The following is an 11,987-nucleotide window of genomic DNA, read 5'->3' as shown; positions in this document are numbered from 1 at the left end:
TGTACCATAAAGCAAAAGAGCACATCATTATATGCAAAAATAAATAAATAAATATTTTTTTTCTGTGTGTGTGAAATTCAGTACCTTTTTAAAGGTCAAGCAAGAATAACATAAAACGAAGGCTCTACAGAGCAAGACCATCAGTAACCCACACAGCCTTTTCCTTCTCCCCAATTGCTCGAATTGAAAATGGCTCAAATTCTCAGAGACAGAGTATTTGGTAATTCAAAGAGACACATCCAACGCCTTAATCCAATCCAAACCACCATAACCGTTTACCCAATTGAAGGTCTTTAAATGAGGGAGGGGGTAGGGTTAGGGGTAGTGGCAGTGGTGTAGTTACTGGGTGGAGGCCAGGGTTGGATGGTTGAGTCACCATAAGAACAGCATTTGTTGGTAAAATATAAAGATAATTGCTATATTTACAGAATTTCAAAAATAAAACTTCACTATAAATTCGAAATAAATACAAGAAAATAACGACAAGGAAATTAAGAATATTTTACAAATGATCGAGTCCAGAACTTGGTTCTATCTCTTTAAGACGAAATTGCCTCCTCACAGGTGCTTTTAAGATTTGCTTGGCAAACGTCTCCCTAGATACATCGATCGACTTCTTGTTGAAGTAGCACTCCAATCCCCAAGAAAAGCGAACTCAAACTTGTGTATGAACTCTCTCTTACTAACTCACTATATTTCTAAAAATACAATGCCATGAATGTTCTAAAAACTACTATTGTTGGATGACAATTAGATGAATGAAATGTTATAGGACCTTCTCTATTTATAGGCAACAAGGGCTCTGTTTATAAAATATGTGACAGAAAAATATCAACAAATGTGTCTTTTCCTATTACAACCGTAAGTTACCTTCTTTCGAAGAGGAACCTTTTCTTTTCTGTCAGACTCAGACTTCAAATAGAGATGCAACTCTTTATTCTGAAATGTCCAGGAAGTGCAATGTTTCAATTACCATGAAATAATGCAACTTTTCACATAAATTATTATTATTTTATTCACAAACAACAAAATAAATATTATTTTATTTTTTCTCTGTTAAAAACATGACTATTCCCAATTTATACATACCAATTCGTAAAAGTCATGTACTTAAAGTCACAGGTCCCACAATTTAATGGGTGTTTGTGCTTCAAAGGCCAACAAGCAAGCACGGAGTTCAATGAAGATGGGAAGGGGAGGAAAGTTGAGGAGACCAGTTACAAGCATCTTTTAGTCTGGACCTTGGCCATGAAGGACAACAATGACAAGGTCTTTATTGGATATGGGTTCGTTGATGGCAGCCAAGGTATCGGCAAGAGATTTGGCATGGCGAAGGTATTCATCAATAGACTGGAAGCCTTTTTGCATATCTATGAGTTGAAAACAGAGAGTGGTCTCACTGGAAATAGAGGACTGAGAAAAATGGCGTTGGAGACAATCCCAAATATCACGAACATAGTCACAATCGATGATGAGATAAAGGATAGATTCAGTAAGTGTGCTAGTGATATAGCTGACAATAAGTTAGTTTTGTTAATACCACATGTCATATTCGGGGTTAGATTTGAGAATAGGAGCAATGGTGGTAGTTTCTTGATCAGTGGTGGAAAAGGAGACAGTGGCGGGGGGCTAAGGATTAGAGCCATCAATAAATTTCCAGAGACCATGGTCAACAAGGAAGGGTTTATTTGACGGAACTAGATAAGATAGTTGGAGTCGAAGAGTTTGATGAAGTGAGAGGAGTTGGGGCTAGGAATAGACGACAGGGAGGAGGAGGAAGATGAATAAGACGCCATAGGGATAGGACAAGGAGAGAGAGCGAAGAAGAAGGACAAGATGGTAGGAATAAAGTCCTAGGCTCAAGCTGATACCATGTAGAAAATGTATTTCCTCTTGTATTAATCAATTGTATATAGTACATACTTATATGGGTACAATAGGTCTAAAGGGATTTGCCAACATTACAATCGTGTATTATAGGAAACTAATTACTAGGAGGAGAGTCTGGGATTGATAGGATTGCTTGTAGTACAAGGAGAGGATCACATACATGATCGTTGACAAGAGAGCGGAGAGACTGGTTTTATTTTTATTTTATAAATGAGTCTACTTATCTAGTAAATGAATTTCCCAATTTGCCCTTAATTTTGATAGAAAATTTAACCAAATTGACAAAAATACAAAAGATGTAACAAAATATCTAATTGAAGAACAACCATAATAATTTTTAGAGTTGAAGGACAAAAAGTAAAGTTGGGTCTTAGTTAAGGTACTATTGCCACATTTTAGCATAAATAAAATGAAAGCTGATCTCCCTAAATTTTGATGAAGTAGAAGTCCACAACGACGCCCAGAAACAAATTTGATCCCATAACTGCTCAACCTTGTCCCCTTTAATATCCTGAAAATCACTTCTATTTCTCTACCCCCCAAATCACCCAAAAGACCAATAATCTTCTATGGAGGATCACTTCTTCATATAATTACTTAAAGTAACTGCTCAACCTTGTCCCCTTTAATATCCTGAAAATCACTTCTATTTCTCTACCCCCAAAATCACCCAAAAGACCAATAATCTTCCATGGAGAATCACTTCTCCTTATAATTACTTAAAGTGATTCTGGGGAGAAGCAGAGCGTGGTAGATCCTTCTCCCCAAAAATAATTATGGCCCTTCCAAAATCACTTCCAAATGCACCTTAATTATCTAATGGATGTACTTTCAAGTTAAAAAAAAAAAATACAAAATAAACACAAAAAAGGCAAGGTCAGTTGGGCATGCCAGTGAGCCCCGGCTTGCACCCAAGTTCGAATTCCCCCCCCCCCCCCCCCGCGCGCGCCCCCCCTTTTTTTTTTTAAAGTTGACTAATAGTTTAGATTGTTGCTTGTATTAATTGCGTGTGTAGCTGTCTTTTTTTTCATAGTAGATTTCCATCGCAACATTTTGCCAAATGATCAAAACACCTAAAAGGAGAGCAAGATTTTATTAAGCATCAAAAAATTTTTTACAACACAAATTGGGAACAACATATCAAATAATAAAGACACATAAGTACCAAAACAAACTTCACATGTTTATTTCTCTACCAAAAGATTCCTTGTCAATTATTTGTTTTAGTTTAGTGACGCACGTGTTTTTGTTTTTTCTTTGTATGTGTTGGTGTTATAGAACATTTATCTCTTCTATATAAGTAGAGGCATTTGGTAAGAAGAGGAACATCTGAGAAGAACAACTTGCGATGTTTGCGATGTTCTTTAGTTTTCAATAAAAACACTCATTCATCTAGAACAACCATAGTCCAAGGAATACACAAGTAGATATGAGAGCTATGTAATGAGATTGCATACATGGAGACTTCTCATCATCCCTAAATCCTGAATATGTTCCTGGTCATAGAAATATTGATTGGTCGTCAATATTCCATAAAGACCAATACACACAGTATCGTCTCTATATGTAGGGAATGGCAAGGTCTCAAGTCACTAAGTATGGAGACACATCGATATGTGTGTAGGTGCTTGTAGAAGAACAAGTACACTGAACGCGATCCAACACATGAGTTACAGTATGGAAGTTGTTACTCACATGTCAAGCTGGAACTCATAAATTGCAATGGTGCAAACTAATCCTTAGACTTGAGGCATCATAGATGTTTTGTGGCTATGTTGTTAATCTTTGAGGACACTATACGGTCATGCTGAATTAGGCATAGCTTAAAGGTGCTCATCAGGATTCTCAATAAAGTTATGGAAGCAAATGAATGTACAACAAAAAATCTCTACTCTCAGTAAAGGAGAGAGAGAATACTCCAAGATATGATTGGTCAAATCTCTACGCAGAGTAGTGGATAAGACTTGAAAGAAAAAGGATTCAATTGCACTGTCATTCCAATTTGAATAGGTTCTTTCACAACGTCTCATTTAGCTCGGATAACCGTGACTTGCTGCTAGGCGACAACCATGGTTTGTGGATGTCCTAAAAGGTTTCAATTAACCTTTATTAATATGAAGAATTAAATTGTAGAATTTAATTTGTATATCATCTTTGAGGAGTTGAGTCAACCAACTATCTTGCTAAAGGTAACCTACGGATATGCACACCCAAATAATGTGATTAGAGATACAAATGAGGAAAAATAAAATGAGGAGACACAAGTCAATGGTTGATAATCAAATGTCAAAGTCAACAGTCAAAAGTCAACACATTGTCCAGAGCAATTGACCAAAGTCAAATAGTTTGACTGGTTTAATTAAGTAAGACTATAATTATAATTTGATAGTTAAATTATAATTAAAAGATTAATTATGGAATTAATATTGACATGTAGAAATATTGGATTGGGTTTTTAAATATGATTTAAAAGGAAATGGACAAAATAGCCCAAAAGGCTATTGGGCCCAAGGGATAAGTGGCATAAGATGACATGACCCATTGACCAAATGGAGCCCCAAATACCCACCCAATTGCCTTTTGTGTTGTCCTATATAAGCTAAGTGTTGGAGAAAACCTAGCTAGGATTTTTGGTTTCCTACTTTGGTTGATGAGTGATCATTTTTATATCTCATCTTCCATAAACCAAAAATTGGTCTAATCAAGAAGTAGACTAGCATCCATACTTCTTGATTGCATTCTCTTCATCTCTAGGAACATTTGGTGTGGTGAGGTAGATGACTCCAATCTTGGAGCCTTAAGGTGAAAGAGTCAAAATCAAGAGAAATAAAAGGTCTTTCCAACAATGATGTTCATTCTTGAGAAATCAAGAAAATTTCATCAAGGGTAAAGATCTATTCCTTTTTTTCCTTTTCTATTTGTGTTCAAAGAGACTAGGCTAAGATACTTGGTTTAAAATGAAAAAGGTTTAGCTCAACTAGTATAAACAAAATGAATCCATCATTTAGAATGTTTTTGTTATATAGGTTGTGGCTAAAGTTCATTTCCTAAGCATTAGATACATGTTTCCTTCAAGTGGTATCAAGAGCCAAGGTCTAGTCTCTTTGAGCCTTTTATTTTGGTTATTGGTTTTAATATGGGCTTGTTTTCAAACTTATGTGATATATGTGTTAGATTTCTTTTTCATGTCACTTATTCATAAAATATGGGAAATAGGATGAATGAGCAGGAGTATGAAAAGAAAAATCAAGAGATGACACCATTGGGTCTTGTGTGTGTCCATGTGTGAAATGTTTATATGGTTGTATTTGTCTTGAAATTCCAAGCTTGGATATGATTTTTGCATGAATATAGGATTTTTGTGTGATTTATGAAGAGTCATAAAGTTTTGAAAAAGGTTCTTGAAATGTTCTTGGTGTTCATGATATGTTCATAGGAGTTCATGTCAAGCATGTTTTTTGATCTTATTTGATACTAGACATTTGTATGTTGAATATTAATCAAGAACATTTTATGACATCCTATGACATTTTCATATAATATATAGTTTTTGTCCCCTAAAGTTTTAAAAAGAAACCAATGAAAATGAAGATGCTTTTTGGGTACAAAAGATGGTACCACCTTGTGATCCCAAAATCACACCATCTTTTTCAAAATATCAACACACACAACACAACACATACACACATACACTCTCTCTCCTACATGGCCGGCCCCACCCTAGGATACCTTTTGGGGTCCTCATGCATTTTTGTAAATTAGGGGCTGTTTATGCAATTGCTGGAAAATTACATTTTTGCCCAAAACTTTAATTAATCGCAGTTTTGCCCCATTTCACTAAATGACAAAGTTTTTTCATCCTTTTGTTAAAATTGTTTATTTGTTTGAAATAAATGTTTCATTGAAATTAAACCCATATTATCCAATAACAAATTTTGGAATTAGATTCTAAGTTAATTATCTAATGAGATTAAATAATCAAAGGGATTATTATGAACTTATGAACACAAATACATGACACAATGTGATTGGCCGATTATTCATTAGATGAATGGAATAGGTTTGATTTATTGGTTTGTAAATTAAATAGGGGCTTGCATGCCTCTCCTCTATCTTAATCTCAAATGTAATTCCCTTAAAGTCCATTAGGCTTTAAGTTTGACATCAATCCGGCCGAACCGATGAAACCGGCTGAACCAAACCATAATTACCAGTTTGGTTTGGTTTTGACCAACAAAAAGTCAAACAGTTTAAAAACCAAACCGGACTGTATATGATTTGATTTGGTTTGATTTTGAGCTTTTGTTAAAAGACTTAAACTAAACCGAATCGTTTATGTTTATATTTATCTATTTATATTTTATTTTACATGTGTAATACTCTAATTAGTTAATTACTATATATGAATATTTGAATTGAGCTATATTAGTTAGTGAAATATGAAGTTTTATGACATTTTGAGCTCTAGGATGGTTTCGTACTCTAAAAAATTATTTATGTATGAAGCAAGTTGTGAATTTGTTGGTTAAAATTGGGCTAATAATGTTGAAAAAATGCAAAAAGAAAGAGAATTGGGCTTAGGCCCAAACCGGGATAAACCAAACCGAACCAAACCGTCTTAAATTGGTTTGGTTTGGTTTGGTTCGATTTCCTTTATAATTTTTATCCAAACCGAACCAAACCAAACCGTCATATTGTAATTGGTTTGGGCGTGATTTTGAGGTGAAACCGATCCAATCCGGACCGTGCCCACCCCTAGCTTTAAGTTCTCTATTCTCAAATAGTTATAGGGAAGAAGGAAGATTAAGAGAAGGAATAATCAAGTTAAGCTTACTTGTATTATTCATTGGTCCAACGCCCAATAACAACCATGAATGTTTTAAGTAGTTAAGACACGTAATAAAATCGACCTCCTTCCAAAGGCCTTAGATTCGACATCTTGGCTAGATGTTAGATCGAAATCAAGTCCATAATCATCCATAAACCTATAGATGACTATTTTTCTAAACTAAAGGAAATGCAAAGGCTTTCCGTTAGTAGTAGTGCATATTCCCAATCTCAAATTAAAGAGTTTTATGAAATTGATTTGATTTGCAAAACAAATAGTTGGAGTATCGTACAACTACTAATATGATTTAGAATAATAGTTGTACTAGGCCAAGTAGTTTAATTGGATTAAGCATGTTTATGATGAGACCTTAAAACCCTCAATTAACTAAATTAAGTAGAAAAATGATAGACTTTTTGAAAGCCTAGTCGTGGCCTTCCACCATGGCGAATTCCAAATAGGCTTGACCCTTGTGAAGGCTTTGCCTCAGATATGAGGGGCTGACAGCAAGATGTTCTTGCTTAGGAAGAATTCATTTATATATTGGATGTTGCAAGGATAGGCTCAAACATGAACCAACATTTTATTATGATGAGGTTCATGATTGTATCACTATACTTTGCAAGAATGGTGGGCTAATACTTAACTAGTACAATGGTGCCTCACGATAATATTCGGGGGTATACATTTGCTAGAGGCCAAATTATATGGGAACTCACATCATGATGTGAATGAGTAGAAGGACTCTCTCTTTATTATTTGTGGTATCCCTAGATCCTATTATGGTGCGGTGATCCAAATAATAGAGAGCCTCCCATCCCGCTAAGAGACATCTTACAGAACTCTCTTGTATTCCATTTTTGAGGGGTTATGGAAATCGTTTAAAATAGTGGGAGGAGCCATAGAATTTAAAGACCCTAACTCTATGGCCTTAACCAAAACAATCTAATTTTATTTCTGTTATGTTTTAGATACTTCTGTAGAACCCCATTCATAACACATTACACAAAGCAAGCCTCAAATGAACCATATAATGTCAAAAGGGATTAGCTTCCATAAGGATGCTAAAAGGAAGAAGAGATGTAATGTACATCTTTCATGCACAAGGAACAGAACTTATGAAGAGAGCAATTTTGTCCTTGAGTCAATAATGGCAGTTGAAACTTCCACCTGGATAATGGATTCAAGAGCTAGTAGACACATTTGCAATACATTGGAAGGTCTAGCAGATCATAGGAAGTTGTCAAAAGGGGAAATAGTGCTACGTGTCGGTAATGGTACCCAAATATCTGCAAAAGCAGTAGGCACTTTCCACCTTAAGCTACCACATGAGGAGACACTTGAACTTAAAGAATGTCTTTATCTTCCAAGTTGGGTAAAAAACCTAGTATCTGTTTCAACATTGCTGAATGAAGATTACACTGTCACATTCAATAGAATGGGATGCTCTTTACAACAAGGCAATCAAATCATATGTAAATGTACTATGATCGATGGTCTCTACCAAATTCAAATTGTGGAAAATAGCAACTGCTTGATTGAGATGCCAGGACCTAAGAGGCCAAGAGAAGAACTCAATCCGACACAAGTTTGGCACTAAAGTTAGGACATATTGGCCAAGATAGGATCCAAAGGATGGTCAGACATGGATACCTTGAATCTTTGGGTTCAGTCCCTATCCCACCTGCAAATCCTGTCTTCAAGGCAAAATGTCAAACTTTCCTTTTTTAGGAAAAAGGGAAAGAGTCCCTGAGCTTCTTGAATTATTCCACACTGATGTATGTGGGCCCTTTGTCCACTACATCAAGGGGTGACTTTTCTTACTTCATTACGTTCACCGATGATTACTCTCGGTTGGGCTATGTATACCTAATAAAGTACAAGTCCAAGGCCTTTGAAAAGTTCAAAGAATTCAATAATGAAGTTGGAAAGCAAATAAGATAGAGTATCAAGATTCTAAGATCATATCGAGGAGGAGAATACTTTAGTATTGAGTTTCTTGAATATCTCAAGAAACACGGCATCCTATCTCAATGGACTCCACCTGGAACTCCACAACTTAATGGTGTCTCCGAAAGGAGAAATCGAACATTAATGAACATGGTTCGATCAATGATGAGTTATACTGACTTGCTAGTATTGTTTTGGGGATATGAACTTCAAACTGTAGCATACCTGCTAAATAGAGTACCTTCCAAATCCGTGCCCAGAACACCATATGAAATGTGGTTTGGGGGGAAGCCAAGTCTTAATCATCTTAAGATATGGGGTGTTCGGCTTATGTCAAAAAGTATGATATTGACAAGTTAGATGCTAGATCAGAAATGTGTAGATTCATTGGATATCCAAAGGAAACTTTAGGATACTACTTCTACCCTCCAAATGAACAAAAGGTGTTTGTTGCAAGATCTACAAGATTTCTTGAGATTGATTTTTTCATTGGATGGTATTTGTGTGCAAAAGGTTGAGCTCAAGGAAGAGTCTGGAGAGCCTCATGAACATAAAGTAGAGTTTGATCTAGTTGACAATCCGGTCCCTTTACCCACACTCACCCAACCTCTACGTAGGTCTGAAAGGAACAGTAAAGCACCTGATAGATATCTGGGCTTACACCATGTTATTCTCATGGGATATGACATGAAAGATCCTGAAACCTACACGAAGGCAATGTTGGACATTGACTCAAAGAAATAGTAGGAAGCCATGAAGTCTAAGATGGATTCTATGTATGCCAACCAAGTCTGGACTCTGGTTGACCCTCCCAAAGGTATTGTACCAATAAGAAACAAATGGGTCTTCAAGTTAAAGAAGGGCTCAAATGGCAAGGTGGAGACCTATAAAGCTAGATTAGTAGCTAAAGGCTATAGACAAAGAAATGGAATTGACTATGAAGAAACTTTCTCTAATGTAGCAATGATAAAATCCATCCGCATACTTCTCGCCATAGCAGCATATTATGACTATGAGATATGGTAGATGGATGTGAAAACGGCTTTTCTGAATGGCCACATTCAAGAAGAAATCTACATGGATCAACCTAAAGGATTCATATCTAAACATGAAGAGAAGAAAGTATGCAAACTTCAAAGGTCCATCTATGGACTAAAGCAGGCTTCAATGAGTTGGAACATTCGTTTTGATGAATTTGTTAAAGGTTATGGTTTTAGCCAAAATGAAGATGAACCTTGTGTGTACAAGAAAAACAGTGGGAGCGCAGTCATATTCCTCATACTATATGTAGATGACATATTAATGTTTGGAAACGACATAGGCATGCTGACCTCTGTGAAACTATGGTTATCAAAGACATTCTCAATGAAGGATCTGGGAAATGCATCTTACATACTGGGTATCAAGATTTATAGGAATAGATCGAGAAAACTAATTGGATTATCTCAATCCCTATATGTGGACAAGGTGCTCGGAAGATTCCAAATGGAACATTCCAAGAAGGGTTTTTTGCCAATCAGACATGGCATTCACCTATCTAAGAGTATGAGCCCTAAAACCCCAGAAGCAGTGATACAGATGAGCAAGATCCCATATGCCTCCACAATTGGGAGCCTAATGTATGTCATGTTGTGTATGAGGCCTGATATTAGATATGTTGTGAGCATCACAAGCAGATATCAATCAAACCCAGGATCAAAACACTAGAATGCTGTAAATACTGTGTTAAAGTACCTCAGAAGGACCAAGGATATGTTCCTAGTCTATGGAAGAAACTCAGAATTACTGGTGGAAGGATATACAGACTCAAATTTTGAATCTGATGTTGATGATCGGAAATCCACTTTTGGATATGTGTTCACATTGAATGGATGGGCAATCAGTTGGAGATGTTGCAAGCGGAGCACCACTGCGGACTCCACAACTGAAGTAGAGTGCATAGCTACTTCGGAAGCGGTAAAGGAAGCAATTTGGGTGAGGAAGTTCATTACTGAACTTGGAGTGGTCCCAAGCATTGAGTCACCAGTCATTTTATATTGTGACAACAACAGGGCTATAGCACAAGCCAAGGAACCAAGGTCTCATCAAAGATCCAAGCACATTTAGAGGCACTATCACTTAATTAGGGAATATGTTGCTGATGGAGATATTATCGTGCTCAAAGTGGCTTCAGTAGACAATGTAGCAGATCCACTCACAAATCCTATGAGTCAGCTTCAACTGGACCGACACATGGAGAAGATGGGTATTAGATACATGTCAGATTGGCTTTAAAGTGCAAGTGGGAGATTGTTAGAAATATGCCCTTAAAGCCAACTAATTATGTAATAGTTAGAGTTAAGGACATCTTTGATAAAAGACATATTATGTTATCAATGGGCAAGAAAGGTTGTTTTATACATTAAATCATCCTATATTATCTTTCAATATTTAGAACAACTATAATCCAAGGAATACACAAGTGGATATGAGAGCTATGTAATGAGATTGCATACATTGAGACTTCTCATCATCCCTAAATCTTGAATATGTTCCTGGTCGTAGGAATATTGATTGGGCGTCAATATTCCGCAAAGACCAGTACACACAGTATCATCTTTATATGTAGGGAATGACAAAGTCTCAAGTCATTAAGTGTGGAGACACATTGATATGTGTGTAGGTGCTTGTAGAAGAACAAGTACACTGAATGCTATCCAACACATGAGTTACAACATGGAAGTCTTTACTCACATGTCAAGTTGGAACTCATAAATGCAATGGTGCAAACTAATCCTTAGACCTGAGGCATCATAAGAATGTGATTAGAGGTACAAATGAGGAGACACAAGTCAATGGTTGATAATCAAATGTCAAAGTTAGCGGTCAAAAGTCAACGTGTTGACCGGAGCAATTGACCAAAGTTAAATAGTTCGACCGGGTCAATTAAGTAAGACTATAATTATAATTTAATAGTTAAATTATAATTAAAAGATTAATTATGGAATTAATATTGACATATAGAAATATTGGATTGGATCTTTAAATATGATTTAAAAGGAAATGGACAAAATAGCTCAAAAGGCTATTGGGCCCAAGGGATAGGTGGCATAAGATGACATGACCCATGGAGCAAATGGAGCCCCAAATACGCACCAAATTGCCTTTTGTGTTGTCCTATATAAGCTAACTGAAGCAGCGACACTCGAGTAAGGATGTTTGTCAAACACGAACCACAAACCACCAAGCCCCGTTTAGTGTAAGAATACCCAAAACTTGGCATAAAAGATAGAATAAAATACTCAAACCCGTTAATCTAGATACATTAAGCCCCATCCAA

The 11,987-nt window shown here is 36.3% G+C and overlaps 1 pseudogene; it reads left to right on the top strand.

Annotated features, from left to right (window-relative positions):
* The first annotated feature begins 10,183 nt into the window (after nucleotides 1–10,183).
* LOC148292880 (secreted RxLR effector protein 161 pseudogene) lies at nucleotides 10,184–10,942 on the top strand (annotated as a pseudogene).
* The last annotated feature ends 1,045 nt before the right edge of the window (nucleotides 10,943–11,987 follow it).

Source organism: Prunus avium, chromosome 7, assembly GCF_965620075.1.
Source record: "Prunus avium chromosome 7, drPruAviu1.hap1.1, whole genome shotgun sequence".
Lineage (NCBI taxonomy): Eukaryota > Viridiplantae > Streptophyta > Magnoliopsida > Rosales > Rosaceae > Prunus > Prunus avium.
The sequence above is the reverse complement of the archived record's forward strand: the minus strand, read 5'-3'. Positions and strand labels throughout refer to the sequence as shown.